Raw genomic sequence first — 7,507 nt, 5'->3', positions numbered from 1 at the left:
GGATTGGAAGTCAGGTTAGGATGTGTAGTCAGGTTTATTGTTTTATTTTCAAGTCAGGCTGGTCTCGTCCAATTTGTATATATTATATTCTCGTCTCAGGCTGATAGTACGTCATTTTTAGTGTGTATTCAGGATGATCTAACAAACGGAGAGGTTTACTGCATGTGGAAACGCAAGCAACCTAAAACAGAGATCCGAAATATTTCTTTTTTGGTCTGTAAGATTTTTTTTCTTCTTTAGAAGAGGGAGTGTTTAAAAGAGAGAGTGTTTCCAGTGTTTGGAGGTAACATTTGATGTGTAGTACACAGACCTGTGATCTTCATAAGTGGAACCGTCCACTGTGTGTGCACCGGTGCTGTACAGAGATGTTTACATCCTTTTGGCACTTTTCCATTATTTTTCATTTAATTGCCAAAGTAGATACACTGTCCACTGATTCCCCAATTGTGCGATACTTTTTTTTTTAATCTCTGTTTTTGAAAACTTACTTTTAAAGAAGTCAACCAATTTTGATGCATTTATTCTGTTGTACGGAACTCCTTCCCCCGTCCCCCCCCCCACGCACACACACACACACATTTTTACATCAGTGTTTTAGAAAATTGACTGATTTTTTAAAACGTTTTACATATACTTTTTGTAAGATGGAAAAAATAACAGATGACCTGAGCAGCTGAAATTTGGGTGTATGTGAATGCTTAAGATTTTACTGTCGATGAAAACCTGACAGACAAGATGTGAGTGTACTTTACTAAAGTTACCATGGTTTCTTTATTCCATTTTTACCGCAGTGTATTCCTTCACAAAATCGATGCAGTCCTGTTTCTGCCAAAACATGATCATTTCTCAACCCCCTTCCTGTAACAGGGTCAGAGAAGAAAGTGAAAAGTTTGGCCGTTCCGATTGTAAATCTCTGTAATGCCTCTGTGACATGCATCTCCCATCGACCTGAATAAGATCAGCAGACTTTCTCCTCCCCCCGACCCACCCCCTTCCCGTGCCATTCTTACCAAGTTTCCTTGTTGCTATCAAAGGGTCTCTGCTAATGACAGTATTTTAATGCTTTGCTAATCAAGTGTTGTCGTTTGTACTCAGCTTAGGTCATGGTATCACTGCCTTGGAGAAACCTCATATCACACTAACCATCCATCCACTCTCGAACAAAGATTGATGAAAGTTTAACAAAAATTAAAGAGTTAACAAGAGAAAGCCGTCCTTTATAACCAATTGTTTTTGCACACATTGTCAGTAGTATTTTGTTCTCTTGTAATGACTGGAGTAGGGATGTGTGGACAGTTTAGTGGGCTACACTCCTGCCAGGGAGATTCTTATGGGTTTGGTGACCACTCCTTTGCTTGCCTGAGGCCCCCCCCCCCCCCCATGTTCTCACCAGATTGAGGCCACAGTCATTCCCAGCTACACAGACATTGCAGCGAATCTTATCTCATGTGTTGCGCTAGTGTTTTCTATTTGACCATCTCTTCCATTGATCTTCCTCCCACCAAATTCTCAAATTGTTACTCTCTCGAGTCAAGAGAATTTGCTCTGAATGAATTCTTTTGATCTCCTTCAACAACTACAAGAACAAAAAGAAATGCTGATTTGAGAGAGAAAACAACATTTCATCCATGCATTGAATGTTTATTCAGTGATACTCGTTTTCCTCTCGTCATTAACTGTGGCAAATAAGCCTGTTGTTGTTGTTGTAGGTCAAAAAGGAATGTATTGAATTAATTTCTCTGAACGGTAATCCCCCCCCCCCCCATGGCCCATAGGCCAGGGATTAAGACATCATTAAAAAAGTTGTTGTTGTTGGTTTCAAACTCATAGCCAGCCCTTTTCATGAAGAATTCCCTGCTTGAAGGTCTGCCAGTGTTGTAAGGCAATCTCGTATTGTGGGAGAAGATGGGAGGAAACCTTTAGAGGAATGCAAACACAACAGGGTCACTGTTACAGGGTTACTCCTTTGCTGATTAAGGTCATAGGTCATTAGGTCACGAGGTCGTTAGGCCATGAGGTCATTGATACTGGGCATTCCACCTTGCTTTCTGATCGCAACAAAGTGGCAGTTATCCTGCAGTTCTGAAACGACTGCCTTGCAAGGGTCTCGTGGGTTTACTTCAAATTTTCTTTGGCAAAGAGAACTCCCATTTTGTAATGGTGTGAAACATTGATGATAAAAGAGTTTTGTGGTCATTTGAGTAAGAAGCAGAGGCGAGTAAAGTGATAATGAAAAGGTGATACTCTTGATGTTGAGTATTGTGCACTCCTCCACTTACATGCCAATATCTAGCAATATTGACAGGCATTTACAATTCTGTTCTATGTCTGTATTCTTCGCTCCTGTAGACGTCTTGTGTAATTTCTGTTCGTCTGTTCACTCTCTCCCTCTCATTCTCCACCCCCCCCCCCCACCTCCCTTTCCCTTTCCAGTTGTCCAGGAAACAGGGCATGTGTGTGTATCGGCTGCTGGTAGCTCTTTATTTCATTTTGATTTGCATTCTATGAATTTCTTTGCATGTGTAGATAAGAAATACTTGGGCCTGGATTTCCAACGTTTCCCCATCTCTCCTCTCGGCTCTCTGCCGCGGAAACCGGGAAAAGCCTCACACATTGTTCTCCCACTTCTTCTGCGCCGTCCTCTCTCCAGTCTTGTCCTGTCGTGTCCCGTCCCTGTCCACTTTTGTCTCATCTCCTTGTCCCTCTTCCCTATGTCTCTATTTCACTTTGCTGATGTCATTGTCTGATTGTTTTTATTTTTCTTGTGTGTGTTTTTCTCTTTTTTTTTTCTTCACTTTGCCGTTGTCTCGTTCTCGGAATGAAAAACTTTGCATTGAACTCATTTTGTACAGTCATGAGAGATGTCTAGAAAGAGAAAAAAAATACAGAAATGATTACTAATTGTACAGAATACCAACGGATGTACTTATTTTTGAATCATGTATATAGTAAATTATGAAGTTGGGCAGGCATTAAGAAAAAAAAAGGTTAAAAAGTTCGTATTATGGATTATCGAAAAAAAAAAGGCAGAATGTTTCAAGCGATTGTCGTATTTATTTATGAATTTGTTTTTGTCCATGCAGAATGCACTTTTATTTTTCATGTGAATTACGCACTGTGCTGCAGAAGGGATTTGGAGATAGCGGGCGTGAACCGTCCCGCGTGAGGTCGTCCGAGAGACTGTATGATGTTGTACAGCCCCCTTGTTTTGTGCCGATGTGACGGATTATATGTGGCGTTCTTTGTTGTACGACAGGTTGCAATTCACACTTAAAAGTTGTATCACAGGATTTCACATATGGGTACACTTCACTAGCAAGAACCGCACTATGATTGTAAAGAGTTATAAACAGCGGCAGATTAAAAGTCATGTTGTGAGAGGTTCTCATATGGGTAGTAAGTGTCTCTGAAATACGAACAAGTTTTTACAGGAGCAGGTATTCAGACAAGTTTTGCAAGTTGCTGTCCTTTTAATCAACATTTTTATCATCTTTTTAATCGACAAAAAATGACTAGGAAAAGCAGCAGAAAGATGTCGTGTATTCTAAATAACAAAGGAAGGAAAATACTGAGAGAATGTTTACAAATTTGAGAAATGTATTCTGTGTGAAAATTACTGGCAGTGTAAACAGCATTCTAAACTAACTTTTTTTAATTGGTCTGTTAACTGAAAGAAGATTGTATGTGCTCCTGTGTGTGAGGAGGCATTGTATGTCCAGATATATGGGACTAATGATTCTGATTTTTATGCTTTTTTTTATTTGTTTGCTTGTATTTTTTTTTTTTAAAGGGTAAACCAATGTATTACTCTCATGGAATCAAAGGATATATACCCCCTCTATAGGCTGAAACCGTTTAGTCTTAAAGCCAAGTCTGAGTGTGCAACCAAGTCAGAGCAAAAGCATGGCAAGATGGTGGGTGACGTTTTGCAATGTACAATTGCCATGTTCATTTACCGACACTACAAAGATGAATGCGACAAACCCGTAGTGATGTGCAATTCTGTTCGAATGAGGCAATGTGTAATAATGCAGTGCTGTGCCTATTAAATGTTTCAACATCCACTACAGAGGATGCATTTTTTTCTTCTTTAATGAAAGCCAAGTACCGTCTCATTTTTAGCCGATATCTTCCAAGTGATCCAAGAACTTAACCCACGGTCAAGATTTCAGATGTTTTCCATACTGCAATCTTTCAGATGTTGAGTGATATTTGATATGGCAAGTGGTCTCTTACCTTTTATGAATAGCGTAAGGTTGTATGACATTGGCGACCACACTTTATCATCGATTGCCAAGCTTTTTGGTTGGTCCCCCCCCCCCCCCCAGCTGTTACAGTTGCCCCCAAGATCTGTTCTGTATACGCATAATATGGCCTCTATGGTGGCTGCAAAGTGTCGGGACAGGAAGGAAAAAACTTACCTCATATTTAATCCAATTTGTCCCTTCAGGCACAGATGATTTCAAACTTTGTCAATGCAGTATAAGAAAGGGGTTGTATTTCAGGATATGTTTAAGTCTGTGAAAAAAAGGTGCCGTGTTGAGACACACTGTCAGGCAGCAGTCTTTAAATTGATTTCCTCTGTAGGTTTGATCGCAAAATCTCTCTTTTCTTTTAATTTTCCGTTGTTTTCCCCTAAATACTAGTAGTTTATGGTTCATGTCGCTATCAAGTGGGGCAGGTGACCCGTTCTCTCCCAAAACTTCCTTGAAACACGGCGCTTACAGTGTGCGTGGTTTGTGCTCTGACACCGACATGCACCACTCTCGGTGTAAGGTCGAGTATAGCAACACTGAGATGTGTTTATTTGCCTTGTACCTCTCTCTTGTTCCACCTCCCTCTCTCAATCTCACTAATTTCCTTTGCCTTTTATTTCTCTCCGCCCCTGTCTCCTTCCTCTACCTATCTATCTATCCATCCATCTATCCATCCATCTATCTATCTTGTCATTTGACTCTTTCTCTGCCTTCCTCTCTTGATCTCTCTCCGTCTTTAATTATTCTCTCTATCTTTCATCATTCTTTCTATTTCTTATCTCTTTCTGAACCATCGCCATGCTTGTCAATGAGTAAATATTTTGAGGGCACAGAATTTTGACCTTGTAGATACGTTCTCTTTAAAAGCAGAATAGCCACTTGTGTATTTTTTCTAAGAATGTCATCGATGTCATCTCCTGTGAAATTGCAGGAGGAAAATAATTGTACTCCCGTCAGTTTTAACCAGCAGTTCTCACTCTTTATCTCTCAATCTCAATTTTTTGTATGAATGCACACCGTGGCAAGTGTTTGTCCTGTAAATAGCAGTCGATATCACCATGCTCCATGAATTAAAAAAAAACAAACAATTCTGCCAATATTGCGTTTTGTCCAAGTTTTGTTATGTTCTTAGTGCTTTACACCCTGTGTGGACATTGAGGTGTGTGGTTTGTTGGTCCTCCGGCTGTGTGGGTTCTGTGTTCTTGTCGGTCAGGGACTAAACATGTTGGGTATATGTTTTAATGTGTCTTTGTGTGAGATGGTGTGCCTGTGTGTGTGTGTGTGTGAAAGTGTGTATTTGTATGAATGTTTGTCTCTGTGTGTGAATATGTATTGTGTGTTGGTTGTGTGTATGTGTGTGTATTAATTGCTGCTTTACTGATGTGCCAAGTTGGCACGAGTTGGTAGATTATAATTGGCTAAAATGGTTATCAGCTGGTGAAATCCTTATCCCAAGAATACATGCTTTCTTTGGCACCCAGTTCTGCTATGAAGCTATTAATAAAAAGGAAAAAAAATATTAAAAAAAAAAATCTGTGTTTGGAAATCTTGAGCAATGGTAGCAAGGCCTACAAATGTATGTAAAAGAAGGTGATGGAGGTACAAGACGCCCCACTGACCACAACACGGGATGAGACTATTCAGCTCTTTTTGTGAACCTTGGGCATTTTATTAATTTTGGTCTGTCTCCATGTCATTTTAATTTGTGATCAACGAAGCAAAAAAAAAAAAAGTCGAATGGCCAAAAAAAAAAAAACAACAACAAGCAAACAAAGAAGCAAACAAAAATAAAAGTGTATAAGAGATATAAGAGATGCCATTTTTATTATTTTTTTGCAGTAGTTTGTTCTGTTGTGTTGTGGTGTTGTGTGTTTTTTTTTGCCCCAAATAATACTGGATTCATGCAAAAATAAAATGCCGTTATTCCCAAATTGTATTGCTACACATGTCTATTACCGGAAAGGTAACCTAATATGTGGCTTCCAGCAACTTGGGATACTACCTGCTGCAATGCTGTTTATAAGTTGGCATTCCTGAAAGTGTTATCATAAGCATGGTTTAGGGAGTTAAGTTTGGGAGTATTACACATTTTTCAATACACGTTGACTTGAGGAACAATCGTGAAACTTTATACCAACTAGCTTACATGGGGTGACAACATCCTTGGCTCTCAAGTCTTTTTAGTGACCCGAATCTTAAAAAAAAAGTATTATATATTAAGTGTGTGTGTGTGTGTGTGTGTGTGTGTGTGTGTGTGTGTGTGTGTGTGTGTGTGTGTGTGTGTGTGTGTGTGTGATGATGTCATCACACATCTGGTCTGGTTTGTGCAGAAAAATGAAATATTGGTCACTGCTTCAGTAACAACCTTCTGCCCTCCAACCCCCCAAAAAAGAAATGTCACTATTTGTTTTAATCTACTATACAGTGTATTTTTTAGAATGAATATGAACAACTTGTGGAGTTGCCTTGTACAATGTAGTCCTCAATTTTGCCATAAGCTATGCACCAAAGCCATTGTAGTATCAACTGCATTTATTGTTGAATGACTGTAAATTGTCAATGGCTTGAAAGGAGAAAAAAAGTTTGTAAATTGCTATGTTCATTTTTTTTTTTTTTTTTTTTGCTAACTTTTCATTCACTTATCCACTTCAATCATATACATCTCCATGGCCTTGGTCAACTCATGGACCTTCTTAGTAGGTCCATGGTCAGATTTCTATGATCTTCAGTGCACCAAACTTCAGCAGTTGAGGATAGGATCATATGTAATGATGAGATAATATGATGTGATTTTTGAACACCCAGCAGCATTGTTATGATGGGAGTGGGATATTTCATAAACTATGAAAATCTTACAAGAAGACTTTTTGCTCATAAGACACACTTAAGACACACACATAAGACTTCAGGAAATGGATTTGGAAGTCTCTTATAGCTACATAATATGAGCGACTTTAACCATTGGTGATAACTTCATGAAACGAACATGACCCTGGTTACAGAATGCACTCCACTCCCACCCGCTCGACTGCCCGCCAGTGCCCGCCCGGTAGCTCAAGGTCTCTCGGCGCGGGGAACACACGAGCTTATAGTATTTCGTATTTATCGGCGCTGAACTACGACAGTGTGGCAGTGCTGCGCTGCATCTGCTTCCACGTCCTTGACCGGCCGCGACTTGCCAGCATATTCTGCCGCCGCTATATGCTAGCCGGCCGGCCGAGTTTGCTGTAGAATGTGATGAACGGCGCTCA

Source organism: Diadema setosum, chromosome 6 (genome assembly GCF_964275005.1).
Source record: "Diadema setosum chromosome 6, eeDiaSeto1, whole genome shotgun sequence".
Classification (NCBI taxonomy): domain Eukaryota; kingdom Metazoa; phylum Echinodermata; class Echinoidea; order Diadematoida; family Diadematidae; genus Diadema; species Diadema setosum.
This window is presented reverse-complemented; position numbering follows the sequence as displayed.